The sequence below is a fragment of the Podarcis tiliguerta genome, assembly GCF_965153285.1.
Source record: "Podarcis tiliguerta genome assembly, chromosome: 13".
Lineage (NCBI taxonomy): Eukaryota > Metazoa > Chordata > Lepidosauria > Squamata > Lacertidae > Podarcis > Podarcis tiliguerta.
Window position 1 is genome coordinate 45,351,055 of NC_139546.1, and position 17,610 is coordinate 45,368,664.

The following is a 17,610-nucleotide window of genomic DNA, read 5'->3' on the forward strand; positions in this document are numbered from 1 at the left end:
AAACTAAAACTTTGACAACGGATAACCTCACAATTTGATCCCAACAGTTATAAATAATTTGTTGTTGTTTGTTAGATTTTCATACCATCCTTCATCAAAAGATTTCAGGGCAGATCACATGATAAAAATACAAGATAAAAATGCAAATGAATAGTTAAAACAAAAATAACGAAACAGTACCCTCAAACACAATAGCACATTTAAAAGACAGTAGAATATTACTGTAGAATATTACAACAACAAAAACAACAACAAGTGGGATGTTTTCACCCAGCACCTTATGATATATCAAAAAGGTACTAAACGAACTTCCCTGGAGAGAGCATTCCACAAATGCAGAGCCTGCAGAAAAGTCCTGTTCTTGTGTTGCCACCCTCCAAACTTCACATAGAGGAGGCACATGAAGAAGGGCCTCAGAAGATCAAAGACAGCAGTACCTCAAGGACTGCCTGTTCCCATATAAACCAACTTGGACTCTGAGGCTAGTTTATATAGGAACAGGCAGTCCTTGAGGTACTGCTGTCATTGATTATTGATTCATTTTTAGCATTTTTGCTATGTAATAAGCATGCTTAGTTGTAGAGCCATTACCTGCCAAGGCTGGATATCTTCAAGGTCTAATCTTCTGCTATCCACCATTGCTCTGTGCTTGGATCTAGTTGAGTAAATGGCATGCAAAGCATGAGCAACAGCATAGACAGCATTATAGATACTGTAGCTGTGGCCAGTCATGTCCATTTCAAACAATTGCCTAGGAAGACTATCTATCCTCTCATCTCCACTGCACATCCCACTGTCGTGCACTGTCATGTTGTCATCTGGAAATGAACAGTCAAATGCTTGCGCCCAGAAATCCTTGAGGAAACCATCTCCTTTGTTCCAGCCAGGTTTTATGCTCTGAATAAATTTCTCAAATTCTGGAAGCTCTTTTGTGCGAATGGTGAAGGAAATGGCGCCTTGGAAGAGCTGAAACCCCCAGTTTCTTTGAATTCCTGTTGCTAAGAAATCAATCTGAGTAGTCATAATCCAAACTTTTACAAATGATGGCATCTCTACATTTCCTGGGTTTTGCAGAGTTATACATGCCCTCAGCCATGCTAATGTCAAGGACTCTCCATTGATGATGCAGACATTGGTTCCATAATCTTTGAAGAATATATGAATAATTGAGAATATATCCATAATTCCATCAAGGTCATCCCAGTGGGCTTGCGCTGGAAGCCTTAGTGTGAAAGCTGAACAGATTCCATGCTGGGAAAACAGTGCTTCCAGGGTGTGTAAGAATTTTTCTCCACTATCATCATCTGCAGCAAATAGGCCTACCCATGTCCATCCGAAATGTCGAAGCAAGTGGACAATCCCACTGTACTGATGGGCTTCATTTGGGACCATGCGGTAAAATGATTGAAACTGTGTCATCTGTTTGTCCTCTAGAGCAAATGAGCCATAAGTGAGCTATAAAGCAATATCCACATTTAATAGAGAAAACTTAGGTGCCATCCATGTTCATGACTATAAAACAAATATACGATGAAAGACTTTGTAGCTTTGGAAAGACTGAAAGTCAATAACTCTTCTGGATGGTTTTTCTCAATTTATTGACATGCAGTACAGTTTTGGGGGGATTTTCTCTCTTGGCTGTATCCCTTCAGGAACTTTGCATTCAGCTAAGTTTATTCATAGAATCGTACAGATTTGGTAGGTACCCCTAGGGTCATCTAGTTCAACCTCCTGCAATGCAGGAATCTCAACTAAAGCATCCATGAACATTAATTTCAGTGGTTCTACTCTGAACAGAACTGTTATTTGTTACAAATCAGTATTTAGAAACATAAACCTATTCCTGGAAAAATAAACAACAGAAGAAGAAGAAGAAGAAGAAGAAGAAGAAGAAGAGGAGGAGGAGGAGGAGGAGGAGGAGGAGGAAGAAGAAGAAGAAGAAGAAGAAGAAGAAGAAGAAGAAGAAGAAGAAGAAGAAGAAGAAGAAGAATTATTTTATTAATTATACCCCTGCAATCTGGTTGCTCCAGCCAAAAAGTTATGAATTATGAACAGACTTATTGTTTACGCTCTTTGCTTATGCTATTCTTTTAATGAAAGATTTGAAAATGGCAATCCATGTGTTAACAAATGTTTGCATAATTATATGCTACAATGCAGAGTGTGACAAAGTCACACACTACAAGACTGAATTATTAATGTCTCTAGGCAAATACAGTTTAACTAAGTAACAACAGACTAAAAACCTGTAATTTATTTATTGAAAAATTGACTTAATTTTATATGAATTGGTGCAGTCATTATTAACTTCATTTCAACACCAGGTAAAGTTAGACTCCTTATCTAGCAAGCAACTAGCAAGTTGAAATGTTACTGAGACTATTACTAATGCACAATAAAGACTCAGCTTTACACATTATTAGGGACTGTATTAGGGCTTGTCCATGCCTCACCTCAGTGTGGATTGTGAACTCTATGTGCCTTCTTTAATTTCCTTTCACCCATGCAGTATTTTCTTCCAACTACTGCTGACCCACACATTCTCCCCCCCCCCTAAATTTGGAAATTTCCCAGTGCAATTGATGTAGCTCTCCCGTTTGGATATTCAAAACATGGGTAATCTCATATGCCTCCTAATTATGTACACAGAGGCACACACACCAAAGGAGCAACAACTTACTTTCATAATTACAAGAGAATAATGTAGCTGGTGGATGTCTCCACACTCTCATCTGCATATCATACCTGTGGAATCTTGTAGAGACCTAGACTTTCTGTCATGAGAAAAGAGGTATCGAAACCAAGTCCCCCAATGACAGCCATGAGGTTTTTCTGGGTGTCACATTTGTAGTTGGCGACAAATCTGTGTGACTTGAAGAGCAGGTCCAGAGTGCCACGATAGGTCATCCTTGGATTGGAGTAGCTGTCAAGGATGTGGAATCCAAGTGTGACATTTGTCAGGATGTTGGGGTTCTTGTTGATCTCATTGATGGTGTATGCCAAGGCCAAGGCATGCTGGTAGAACTTGATCACCCAACTGCCAATAAAGTGAAATGACTATTTCAGTGGACAGCTCTTCAAAGGAATGAATTTCTTATCATTTGTTTATCACAACAATTTATACAACATTTAATGCCATAGTTTCTAAGCTCTGTAAAACCTTTGTTCTGTGCCCAGTAAGCACGGGACGCCTTTGCCCGGCGTTGCTGTTGCCCATAGATTACAGCAAAATACTGGGTAAGGTTTTGCCCAATATCTTGCCTGTGCGATGGGTTCGTGGGAAAAAGCTGTCCCATGAGCCCTTGCAAAGGAGAGGGGAAAGCAGACAAAAGCTGCCTCATCTTAAAGAGATTTCTCACTGGCAGTGTTCCAGTTTTGGGACACACTTCATATGGAACAATCCAGTTATGAAGTACTCCTCAGAAAGATTTATATGGCGTAATATTTTCAGTGCAAGACAAAGGGCTTTTTTTTTTAATTACCCAAGCCCTTTAGAGGGAATTTACTCATTTTTTAATTCCTCTTCTGTGATCTTATAGTCTTTTACTTTATTATTACTGTTTATTGTTGTTATTATTTATTATTACTGTTATTTTTAGTTACATATTAGTTGCTTTATTTCTTCTTCTAAGCCACCATGGGAGCATGATTGAAGGGTCATGTTAAAATACCTCTGTTGAATACCTACCTACCTACTGAAACATTTTTTTTTTCAGAGGCTGTGCAGCACCTTTTAGCCACTACAGAAATCAGAAGTGTACTTTGGAAGTTCATGGAAGCTTATGGTACACTTTATTAGTTTTGCTTAGTTGGGAAATCATCAGATACAGAAAACATGGGGAGTGCACTTTCTGGCTTTTTGGTTTTTTAACCGTTTCTCGCAAATTTTCAGGTTTGGGCACTGACTAATAATGTGCACTGCTGCACCACGGACAGACAGCAATATACAGCTTGGCGCATCTAGCCACAATATATAGAATCATTTCTGCTGCTCTTAAAGGAGAATGTTCTACAAAGCATCTTGTCTTCATAGCTTCAAGTCCATACCTAAAGTGTAATAGGCTAAAGGAATAAATAGCAGCTAATGGCAGGTGAAAGGGTTCCCATGACACTAGTGGTCCCAAATTTCTTTCAGAAATGTGTTTAGAAAAAGAAAATTCATGATACAGTAGCCTTTCCATACTTTCTTTAAAAAAATTCAATCACAATTTCCACCCAGAGAGTTAACAGAGCATAACAGAGTTGTATTCATAATGCACAACACAGAGAAAATGGATACAGAAAAAGTTTTTCTCCATCTCTCATAACACTAAAGCTAATGGAAATGCATCAAAGCTGAATACTGGAACATTCAGGACAGACAAAAGGAAGTTCTTCTTTATATACTGTAGTGCATAGTTAAACAATGGAATTAACTCCCACCAGAAGCAGCAGTAGCTACCATCTTAGATGGCTTTAAAAAGAGTTAGAACTCACGAAGCATAAAGCTATACTAGACATGATGGCTGAATTCTGCCTCCACTCTTGGAGGCAATATGCTTCTGAATACCAGCTGCTGCAAACAACAGGAGGGGAGAGTGTTCTTGCACTCAGGTCCTGCTTCCAGGCTTCCCATAGGCATTTTGTTGGCTACGGTGAGAACAAGAAACTGATCCAGCAGGCTATTCTTAAATTCATAATGAACAGCATTATCTCAGACTCCTTAATCTCAGTGGGTGTACTCTGACCAACTCCATGTTCTACCCACTGAAGTAAATTGATTTAATGCACTTAAGCCCGTTTCTGTCAATGAGTCAGCTCCAAGCACAATCAACACTGAATGTCACCCCAAATCTCATATCCCTCCTATTTAAAAAGAAATACAACTATGCAAGGAAGTAACAGTTACTGTTGTGGAAGAACGAAATCTGAAATGATTGTAATCTTAGTAACATGCACAAGACTGAGAAAGCAATTGAAAGCGCACCAACGCTATGTCTTCTCACTCATTCAAACCCCTTAATTGGTTCAGAAGACCAGCCCTAAACATTGAAAGGATGCGTCAATAGGTGTGTACACCACCTTCCAACATATTTCATTGTGCATTTTAATTATGTCATGATAACAAGAGGGGGCTAACATGTGGAGCCCCAGAAAATCCCTGATTTATTATTTCATTGTGGGGGGGGGGGTCCACCTGACCCCAAATTAGTTATCTGTCTAAGCTCAGATGAAGCAGAAGGAACAAAATCCATACTCTGAAATCTCAAACAGCTTCTGAGATGGGTGTTCCCGGAATAATAGTTCATCAGAAGTGTAAATGATCTGGGAAGTCATTCCACCGATGAGGAGGCCACCTGGCTGGTACCACTCATGTGGAATAGGGAAGGGATCAATTGCAGGGCACTTCACTGTTTCTGTTTTGCACGCGCTTTGGGGTAATAGGAGCAGGAACACCATTAGCCAAAGCATCCTAGCAGCAAAGCTTCTCTTTAACTGCAGGCTCTCCTGTGTCATGTCTAAAGCAACTTCCTGGCTTTTAGCAAGGTATTCAGAGTCTGCATATTCACTTCCTAAAAGGAAACTCTGCAGTCTTACTTTCAACATCCAGAGAGTTACAAAGGCATGCCTTGAATACTAGCTGGGATGGCCAACACTCTGATCTGAAGTCTTAACGACACAGGCTGCCGTTGTTAAAAAGGACACAACAATGCCAGCCTCTTTTCCCTACTCCCAGCTTCCAATAGCGGAAGGAATTATTTATGAACAACTTGTTGCTGATTTTCGTGCCTTCTGGAAAGCCCTGGAGATTTAGCCAGATGAATAATTGGATAACTGCAGGGTGTGATAATAATGTCTGCAAGACTGAAGGTCTCTGTAGCACTCTTTGCAACAAGCATGTTGTTTTGCTCCTCCCTCCCTCCTCTGAATTGTATCACATGCCTTCTCTGTCTCTTAGTGGGTCAATGATTGGTTTCCAGGCTAAGAAGAAGCCAAAGGAAAGTGATGTCCTGAGATGGGGTGGGGGGACCCGTGTGCCATTAGTTGTTGCTGGCATACAACTCCCATCAACCTTCACTGACCATTAGCTATGTTGGCTGAGGCTGATGGGAGATGGGAGTCCAATAACTTCAGGAAGTTCACCACACCTGCAGAAGCCATGATCTTGTTGTGGAAACAAGAGTTAATTTTGACAAGAAGGTGAGGCCTACTTAAGTGTTGAGCTAGCAAGGGAAGTCATATTTCCCCCAAACAAAGTATCTGCATACCTATTTCCACATATGAATTGTTGGGGGACATGGCCTCAGAGAAGAGTAACAGATTTTTTTCCATGGTGGCAAGACAAACAGCAAATGATTCTCTTGTTTTCATTATCTATATATCTATACATATATGCACGTATGTGTAGTGGAGTTCATCACAGTCTCCCCGTGCACTTCCTCATTGGTTCAACACTTTATAATAGAAACTAAGTCAAGTAGTGTCAGATAGGAGCTGCCTTTGCTTTCTGGGCCACCTTCTCCAAATATTGACTGGAGAGAGAAAGAAAGGTGGCTCCTCCTTGACATAGTAGCTCTTTGCAGATCTACCTTCAGCTCCTTTGATCACCCATGGAAGAGGAGAATGCATGGTACTGCTGCAGGCATGAGGCTTCATAGAGTGAGAGGTGGGACTGAGTCTCTCCCCAATGCACATCTCCTCTGATGCATTCTGAGCTATCTGCTGGAGAGCTGCCCTGACTTATCCTGCCTGTTCTTCTGTTGTTTGCAAGATCTAAGGTTTGGCCAAGGAGGTGGTTGCCTGAGCAGAATGAAACCACAGCTGGATGGAGGCAGGGAGGTGGCCAGGGAGGAAAAGAACTGGCCTAGATGGGCAAGCTTATATTTTCTGCTCCCCCAGCATTCCTATTGTCACAAGGAGGTGGCACATAACGTAGTAGAGAAAGTATACCCTTTATTCCCCACTATCAAGTGAGCAAAAGCAAAGTGCATGTAGCTTAAGGTTACCAGATTTTTTTCAAAGTATCCAGGGACACTTTTTTTAAAAGGGGGGGGGAGTTATTAAAGAAAAAGTTATTTAAAATAATAATCATTAAGAAGTAATATCTTCTCTTCTGTGGTCTCCTCTGTCGGGCAGCTTTCCTCTGGGCCCCGGCCTACTCTCTTGTAGTGCAAGGTGCCGTGGAGTAGACTCGTGTCAAGCCTGGGCTCGGCCACGTGTCCTTGCCCTCCAAGCACTCTCCTACCTCATCTCCTCAGCGGCGGTGGCCCCAGTTGCGTGGCAAGGTTGGGGCTCCCCTCTTTGTTCTCCTTCCTCTTTCTCTCTCTTCCTTCTCCTTCTCCTCTCCCCCTTCTCCCTGCATTGATTCTGGGGTTTTCCTGGCCCCGGAGCGCAACTGGGCAGTCAGGCAGGTGGCCGGGCGCTCTCGCTCCCGGCTCAATTTGGGTCATGCAGGGGGTCAGCAGTTCACCCAGTTGATGTGCCGGGCGCCCCCGGTTCCCCCTCGGCAGTGGCAGCAGCAGTCTCAGCAGCCTGGAGCCAGCCTGGTAGCACAGTTGGGTCTGGCTGGCTTCAGGAACTGCTCGCTGCTATGGTGCCCACCATTTTGCCTCACCAGAAGTACCCATATGATGTGTCTTGTGCCGTAGAACCAATCATGCAACATTCATTCCCTACTAATAAATCTACAACACTTAAAATATAAATCTGGGGACATTAAATTAAATCCAGGGACAGATTTTGTCCAGGGACAGTTTTGAAAATCCGGGGACTGTCCCCAGGAAACGGGGACTTCTGGTAAGCATAATGTAGCTGGAAGCAAATATCAGCAGGAAATGTACAGCCCCTCACCCTTTGAGGCATGCATAACACAGAAACAGTTCTTTAAAAGTGTGGGGGGTAGTAGATGCAGTTTCCAATAACACACATAGCCCAAAAGCTTATAGACACTGTACTATACAGTAATAAAGGGAGAAATAATGCAGCTCTGTAGCACAAAGCACTGCACTGATTGGCTTATGTAAATTACAATACTCCATCACAGGAAGTTGACTAAAAATGGCAATTGGTAATGTGGGCTGATGGGGAAATGGAACAGCAAATGAAACTTGATGAGGAGGCCTGTAGATAATTTTAAACACATATCTATAATCATTACTTAACTTCCTACCCCATGCATACTACATGAATTGACAAAAACAGGTTATTTAATTCTTTGCCCTTATTAGTTGCTCTCTGTTGTTCAGCTCAGGCCTGAGCAGAATGATGTAGCATTTAGGGAAAAAGATGCAACCCAGTAACCCAGCACTGGAGGCCAAGATGGAGAAGACCTCCACAGCCACCATGTATTTTCCTCTTGTGCTTAGGTAGGTTGGAACGAAGGACACCCACACGCAACAAAATGCCAGCATGCTGAAGGTAATGAATTTGGCCTCATTAAAACTATCAGGTAATTTCCGGGCTAAAAATGCCACAATGAAGCTGACAATGGCCAAGAGGCCCAAATAGCTCAGGACACTATAAAACATGGCAACTGACCCTTCATTACATTGTACAATGATTTCTCCAGCTACCGAGTGCATGTCTAAATCAGGGAACGGGGGAGACGTTCCAAGCCACCCAATACAAATACTTGCTTGAATAAGAGAACATGAAAGGACAGTGGTTTGACCCAATCCTTTGCCCACCCACTTCATCAACCTGGAGCCTGGCTTTGTGGCTAAGAAAACAAGAACCACGGTGATGGTTTTGGCCAACACACAAGAGATAGCCACTGAGAAGATGATGCCAAAAGTGGGTTGACGGAGAAGGCAGGTCACTTTTCCAGGTTGTCCAAGGAACAGCAAAGAAGAGAGGAAGCAGAGCAGGAGGGAGATGAGGAGAGTGTAGGTGAGGCCTCGGTTGTTGGCTTTGACAATGGGAGTATCTTTGTGCTTAATAAAAGTTCCTAGCACCCAAGTGGTGGTTAGGGAAAAGGCTAGGGCAACTGAGGCTAAACTGATCCCTAAAGGTTCCTCATAAGAAAGGAAGTTTCTAGATTTGGGAATACAGCCATCTCTGTAATTGTTTGGATATTGATCTTCTGGGCATTTGAAGCAGTCAACCATATCTGAAAAATAGAAAGAGGTTCAGTTTCAGTGTCCATCCATGTTTAGTTTGGAGAAGGATTCCTTTGCCTGAAACACATATGTTTCAGTGGGTGGCCATATGAAAATGAGTTTTAATAGCCTCTTGTTTTATGGCTATCATCATTTAGCTACTGTGTATATTCTGGTTGTGTTTAAATAACTCCCATGAAAATTTTATATTTTCCTCCATGGGAAAATCAGGAAAAAATATCCCACCCTCCCCTTTATTTGGCAAAATTTGGAGGCTTAGTATAGGGATGGGGAAGAAATTCATTTCAGTTCATATTTAAAGGTGAATGTCATGATCGCTTTTGAATTCTCTGATTAATCTCAGGGAGCATATCTTTTCAAGCTGTTTGAAGCAACTTATGGCAATGGAAAGGGCATTCCACAGTTCTGGGGTGATGACAGAAAACACCCATTTTCCAGGCACCATCCTGTGGTGTTCTTTAGACCCAGCTGACCGCATGAGTAAAATTTCATGTCAGCTTGACTTGTTGACCTAGTATTTACATGCACATTATGATGATTTAACACAAGGCACAAAATCCAAATTAGGTTTGGAGGATTGGCGGGGCTGGGGTGGGGAGAGTTTTCTATTTCACCTACCATTCTCTTCCGAAATCCTCCCTTCGGGACATGGAACACAGTCATAACAGCAAAAAAGATTCCCTTCCTTTTCTTTCTTCTGGTGGCCAGGATGGCAGTGTTCACTACACAAAGAAAGAGGCTGCACCTATTGACAGTCAGGAAGGAGATTTGCGGTGATAGAAATGTTCTTTCACATTTTGTCTATTTATCTATCCATCTGTGCTATGATTCACACCATAGTAGCTGAGGAAGGCAGAAGCTGAAACATTTAATGTTTAAGAATAAATCTTTGTATTGTTATTCACCATAATAAATATATACATATACAGATGTAGATAAATGTACCATATTTTTCTGTGTATTACACACCCTTGTGTATAAAACACCCCTATTGGAGGGGGGTAAAATTTAAGAAAATGGGGGGAGATGGCCCAGAGTTGTGCTATTTTCAGGGGGAAATGACAAAAACCATTAACCCAAAGGACAAACACTGACAGTCTCTCGTGTCGCCAAGCCAAATTGCTTCTGCACAGTATATACTCCCCCCCCCCAACTATTGATCTACAACTACTTGATCTGCAGATCAAGAAGATGGTGTCTCAATAATTACCATATTCCAAAGAAACAGAAAGTGCCTACTTGTACACATTCAGAATATAGTACATGGATTCTAGCAGATTTCTATGGTACTTATGCAAGACATGCTTAGACTTGCATATATAGCTTTCAGAATGGGGTGAAAAGTATTCAGCACTTGCAGCTACTTTTAGAGCACCTGGACAGCCTTCAGAACCACAGATTAGCACTGTAGAAGTTTTCAGGGAAGTTTTAAATATTTAACGCTGTACTGTTTTTAACACTTGATTGGGAGCCGCCCAGAGTGGCTGGGGAAACTCAGCCAGATGGGCGGGGTATAAATAAAAAGTTGTTGTTGTTGTTGTTGTTGTTGTTGTTGTTGTTATTAGAGTAGTCTTCAACTTTTTCAGATCCAATGCCCACCTTTAACCCAAACATGCTCCTGAAGATCCATTTGCTAATATTCATCAATTTTTTTGTATGGTAGTAGTGCTGCCATTGTGACCCACATAAGATTAGACAATGACTCAATAGTGGAACTGACCCATCGGTAGAAAACCAATGATCTAGATAAGAGAACACTGCCCAAGAACACACCAAAATCCCCACCTGGTTAAAACCTCTGTGCCACGCAATTATATCTTCGTTAAGAAAGAATCCATTTTCTCCAAGAGCATTGAGATCCTCCACTCTTCCAACTTTGACCCTCTGAAAAGATGTGTTTGGGAATGTGATCATATTCATTATGTCAAACCCACCTCTCACTTCATTGTTTCCATTAAAGGAAATAGTTTCTCCAGCTGAGTTGTTGAATGAAGTGCTCTGAAGCAACAGGTGGAGCTAATGGAAAGAAGGAAGGCTCTTAGAAGTGTAGTCATATTGCCGTAATAAATATTGTGCAGCATGAAGCAATAGGAAGCATGAAAACTGATTCCTTTTGGAATGAAATATTGTCCAGACCTATAAAGATTTACAGGGACGCGGGTGGCGCTGTGGGTTAAAGCCTCAGTGCCTAGGGCTTGCCGATTGAAAGGTCGGCGGTTCGAATCCCCGCGGCGGGGTGCGCTCCCGTCGCTCGGTCCCAGCGCCTGCCAACCTAGCAGTTCGAAAGCACCCTCGGGTGCAAGTAGATAAATAGGGACCGCTTACTAGCGGGAAGGTAAACGGCGTTTCCGTGTGCTGCGCTGGCTCGCCAGAGCAGCAATGTCACGCTGGCCACGTGACCCGGAAGTGTCTCCGGACAGCGCTGGCCCCCGGCCTATAGAGTGAGATGGGCGCACAACCCTGGAGTCTGGCAAGACTGGCCCGGACGGGCAGGGGTACCTTTACCTTTATAAAGATTTACAGTGGTACCTCGGGTTAAGTGCTTAATTCGTTCCAGAGGTCCGTACTTAACCTGAAACTGTTCTTAACCTGAAGCACCACTTTAGCTAATGGGGCCTCCCCCTGCTGCCGCGCCACCAGAGCATGATTTCTGTTCTCATCCTGAAGCAAAGTTCTTAACCTGAAGCAATATTTCTGGGTTAACAGAGTCTGTAACCTGAAGCATATGTAACCTGAAGCGTATGTAACCAGAGGTACCACTGTACTTGCAGAATTGTCTTCAAAAGAGAACAAAAACATCAAAGATTTATCCAAATAATTGTGTTGTAATCCAGTATTATTGTTGTTGCCTTTATTGTTAATATCATCGTCACCATCTTAACACTAAATAAGCTGTTAATTTGTAGAGACATTACCTGCCAGGGATGAAGATCCTGAAGATCAAATTTTCTGCTACCTACCATTCCTCTGTGCTTAGATCTACTTGAGTAAATGGCATGCAAAGCATGAGCAACGGCATAGACAGCATTGTAGATATTATAGCTGTGGCCAGTCATGTCCATTTCAAACAGAGGCCTAGGAAGACTATCTAGCCTCTCATCTCCACTACATGTCCCATCAGCCTGCACTGTCACCTTCGGATTTGGAAATGAACAGTCAAATGCTTGCTCCCAGAAATCCTTGAAAAAACCATCTCCTTTGTTCCAGCCAGGTTTTATGTTCTGAATAAATTTCTCAAATTGTGGAAGCTCTTTTGAGTGAATGGTGAAGGAAATGGCACCTTGGAACAGCTGAAAATCCAAGGGTCGCTGAAAGGTTGTTGTTATGAAATCAATCTGAGATGTCAAAATCCACACCTTTCTAACTGATGACTTCTCTATATTTCCAGGGTACTGTAGTGCTATAAAAGCTCTAAGCCATATCATTGTCAAAGACTGTCCATTGATGATGCATGTATTGGTTCCATCATCTGTGAAAAATGCACGCATACTTGAGTATAGATCAACAATTTCATCCACTTCATTCCACTTGTTTTGGGCTGGGAGTCTTTGAGTGAAGGCTGAACAGATTCCATGCTGGGAAAACAATAGTTCTAACGTCTGCAAGAAATGTTCTCCACTGTCATCATCTGCAGCAAAGAGTCCAACCCATGACCATCCAAAGTGCTTAAGTAAGTTGATAATTCCCATATACTGGTGAGCTTCATTTGGAACCATGCGATACAATGATTGCAACTGTGTCATCTGTCTGCCTTCTAGGGCTAACGAGCCATAAGTGATCTATAAGGAAATGTACACATTTCTTAGATAAAAGCTAGGAGCCACCCATGTGTGGTGAAACAAATATAAAATGAAAGACTTTGTAGCTTTGTCAAGAACTCTTTGGGGTGAATTTTCTCAAGTCACTGGCATGCAGTGCAATTTTTGGTTGTTTCCTTTTCAGTAATATCCTGTTTAACTTACTCCCAGAATAATGAATAATGTTAAGGGTTGTATACAACTAAGTTTATTCAGAGTAGACCCATTAAAATTAATGGAACTGATTCAGTCATGAATATTAACTTTAGTGGGTCTACTCTGAGTAGGACTAGTATTAGAAGCATCACAAAATTTAGAAACTTATACCTACTCCTGGAACAATGGATTAAATTAACATCATAGTAAGTTATGACTTTTGACTAGACTAAATTATAACATTCTTTTATGCAAAACACTTCATTTTAATGAAAGATATAAACCGATTATTTATTAAATGCTGCTTGCGTAACATAATTTGGGAAGGGGGAAGAATGAAATACTCGCAGACTACAACATTTAGTTTTTAGGGTGTGGGAGCTAACGAATACAGTTAAAATGAACAACACAGCAAGGATAAAGGAAGGTAGATAACTTATTTATTTATTTATTGAATAACGGATTGTATTTGTTTTGCATTTATGAGATCCTCCAAAGAATTTCATTACACTTCTTTCGGCAGCTGGAAAACTTTGAGATGCCAGATGCATTGAGTGACTGATAGCTTGAAATAATAGTGATAGTAATAATAATAGCAATAATTTGTACAAGAAATTATTTGTATATATTATTAGGGGTATTATGAAATATATGAATTATTTGCATATATTTAAGGCAGTTCATGAATGCCTAATCTATGAATATTTATGAATATTGTAGGCTCTGTTTTGCTTTTGCTTTTCTTTGCATTACTTATATCATAAAGTAACATACAAATTAAAAACAACAATAACCACTTCTTCTAAGAGAAGGGTGCATTTGGTGAATGTCATCACACCCTCATGTGATTATTCTACCTGAGGAATCTTGTAGAGACCTAGAATTCCTGTCATAAGAAAAGAGGTATCCGAATCATATCCCCCAATGACAGCTATGAGGTTTTTCTGGGTGTCACATTTATAGTTGGGGACAAATTTGTGTGATTTGAAGAGCAGGTCCAGAGTGGTATGGTAGGTCATCCTTCGATTGGAATAGCTGTCATGGATGTGGAATCCTAGAGTGACATTTGTCAAGATGCTGGGATTCCTGTTGATCTCATAGACGCTGTATGCCAAGGCTAGGATGTGCTGGTAGAACTTGGTCAACAAACTGCCAATAAAGATAAATCAGTGGATTTCTTATTCATTGATTAATTTCAACAGTTTATTCCCCTTTTAGACACCTTTTCCAAGTTAAAGGGCGTGGAGATAGACCACTTGTTTGGTCAGTTATAAAACTCTTACAAAACTCTTCAAAGTTCAGATTCATGCAATTTTTATACAGCAGTCATAAAAGAAGCAGAAGCAGTTAAAAACATTGCTTAGTTATAAAAGGTAAAGGTTTCTAAATTATCAGTACAAAAAAGTACTGCTGGTTTTAAAGGAGGATTTCCTTTTAAAATACAACAACAGTAATAACTGTATGTTTATGAATCTTGAAAGATTCTTTCTATTTACAGTGATAAGACTGTAACTCTTAAGTTCCCCACCCCCTCTCAATTCTTCATGTTTTGTGTTTCTACGGTTGTGATGGAAACAGCAGGTAAGTGGCACAGCATCTACCTTGCATGCAGAAACTCCCAAGATCAGTCCCTTTTTTATTCAGGTAGGTCTTCCAAAAGCTCCTGCCTGAAGCCCAGTCAGTATAGACAATAATTAGTTATATGGTCCAATGGCTGCACAGCTTCCTATGACCATTTTGAATTGTGGCACACACATCCAGCCCACCATCTGCACCAGCATCAATGCATTGTGTAAATCACACATGGTTAAAAGGTAAAGGTAAAGGTACCCCTGCCCGTACGGGCCAGACGTGTCCAACTCTGGGGTTGCGTGCTCATCTTGCTCTAGAGGCCGTGAGCCGGCGCCATCCGAAGACACTTCTGGGTCACGTGGCCAGCGTGACGAAGCTGCTCTGGCGAGCCTGCACCAGCGCAGCACACAGAAACGCCATTTACCTTCCCGCTATAAAGCGGTACCTATTTATCTACTTGCACTTAAGGGTGCTTTCGAACTGCTAGGTGGGCAGGAGCTGGGACCGAACGACGGGAACTCACCACGCCGCGCGGATTCGAACCGCCGACCATACGATCGGCAAGTCCTAGGCACTGAGGTTTTACCCACAGCGCCACCCGCGTCCCCATTCTTTTAAAAAATGATGATGATGATGAAAGGGTGAGTTCCAACCAAGTTGTACTCAGAGTGATTTATCCAGTGTTTGTCCTACTCAGACTAGACCCATTGAAACAACTACATCAAAGATGCCTGAGAAAGCTTAGCAGTCATGGGGTAACAAAAGAGGTTCTTTTGTGGACCAGGAATTGATTAAGATACAGGAAGCAGAGTGTAAGATTGAGCCAACAATTCTGATGGGTGTGGGGAGGATGTAGAAAGTGGAGTTCTCTAAGGATCAGTATTGGGACCTGTGCTTTCTAACTAGTTCACAAATGACCTGGAGCTAGGGGTGAGCAGTGAAGCAGTTAAGTTTGCTCAGGGTGGATGGAAAGTAGATAAAGTCCCTACCAGAGAGTAATGGCAAATCAAGCTGTTGGAGTACGCCGGAATGGCAAAACGGACTGGAAAACTTAGGAACCAAGAAGACAACAACTTCAATAAAGAATGGGAAAAAATTGTAATTTATTTAAGAGACCACTGTAAGCAGATGGAAACATTAGCAGGATTTTAATAACACTTGTAATGTGGCAATTATCATGGACAATATGGAGAGATATAAAACATGGATTATGGAATAGTATGCAGTTGAAAAGGTTGAAAGAAGGAGCCATGGGGGGGGGGGGAGTCTGGAGATGCAGAGAAATTTCTATACAGTGGTACCTCGGGTTAAGTACTTAATTCGTTCTGGAGGTCCGTTCTTAACCTGAAACTGTTATTAACCTAAAGCATCACTTTAGCTAATGGGGCCTCCTGCTGGTGCCGTGTGATTTCTGTTCTCATCCTGAAGCAAAGTTCTTAACCCGAGGTACTATTTCTGGGTTAGTCGAGTCTGTAACCTAAAGCGTATGTAACCTGAAGCATATGTAACCCGAGGTACCACTGTATATGGATATGTATTTGGTATTGTTATAATTCTATACTTATAAAATCAAATAAAAATTATCCCCCCCCCAAAAAAAAAAAAGATTGCTCAGGGTGGCCAAAACAAAAAGGGATTGTGGAAATTTAATGTCACATATACACTCATGGTGTCTGACCAAAAACGAGATCTTGAGGGATTGAAAATACAGCTGCTGCTGTCACAATGGCATTATACAAATTTACAGTGCCACCACAATAATTAAAGCACTGTGTACAGTTCTGGTAACCTCACCTCAAAAAGAACACTTTAGAGTTGTGAGAAAATCAGAATCAGGCAGCCAGAATAATCAAGGGGATGAAGCAATTCCCCCATGAGGAAAGGTTGCACCATTTGACTTTTCTAATTTGCAGAAAAGGAGAGTAAAAAGTACATAAAATTATTCATGGTGCTCAGAAAGTGGATAGAGAGAACTCACTAAACACTAAAACTCAGGGCCATCCATAAATCTTGGAATGAAGTACTTGTGGACACAGCACTATGGCATTCAATCTCCAAAAGAGTGGTGATTACAAGCAATGTAGTTTGCTTTAAATGAGGATTAGACAAATTCATAGAGGATAAGGCTACCAGTGAGTTCTAGACATGATGGGTGTGTTCTAGTTCCATTGTTAGTATTGTTTCTGAATACCTGGAAACTGCAGGATGGGGGAATGATGTTGCACTCAGGTCCTGCTTGCAAGATTGCAATAGGCATTTGGTTGGTCACCGTGAGAACTGAACACTGGACAATATGGGCCATTGGCCTGATCAAGAAGACTCTTCTTATGCTCTCAATGGGGCTGAATACATTAAGTTCATTAATAACGCACTATTTTACCCATTGAAATAAATTGATTTAACTTACTTTAGTCAATTCCTTTCAATTCCTAGTATGACCAACATTGGACATTGTCCTAAATCTCTTATTGCCCTCCCCAACCCCCCAACCCAATCCAAGCTTTGCAAAGTAGAAGCAGCTGTCATTATGGGGGAAATGGATATTAGATATCTGGTCAAAGAAAATCCACACCAAAAATCAAACAGCTTCTGAGATGGGTGTTCCCGGAATAATAGTACGTCAGAAGTGTAAATGATCTGGGAAGTCATTCCACCGATGATGAGGCCAGCCTGTTCTTCTCATCAGAAGCTTCCAGGCTGAGCAAATATCAACGGCAAAGTGAGGCCCCAAGGGAAGGATGGCTAACCTTAGGCCATCTAGGTATCACTAGACTACAACGCCTATCATCCTTTACTGACCATTGGCCATGCTGGCTGAGGCTGATGGGAGGCATTTAGAGGCTGCAGGCTCATCTCACCTGTTACCAGATGAAGGCATCAGCTTCATATGCTGTGCAAAAGAGTGTTAATTCTGAGAAGAAAGTGAAGCTAGCAAGTGACGCCATATTTTTCCTCACCACAGAACCTGCATAGTGAACTGCTCAAGT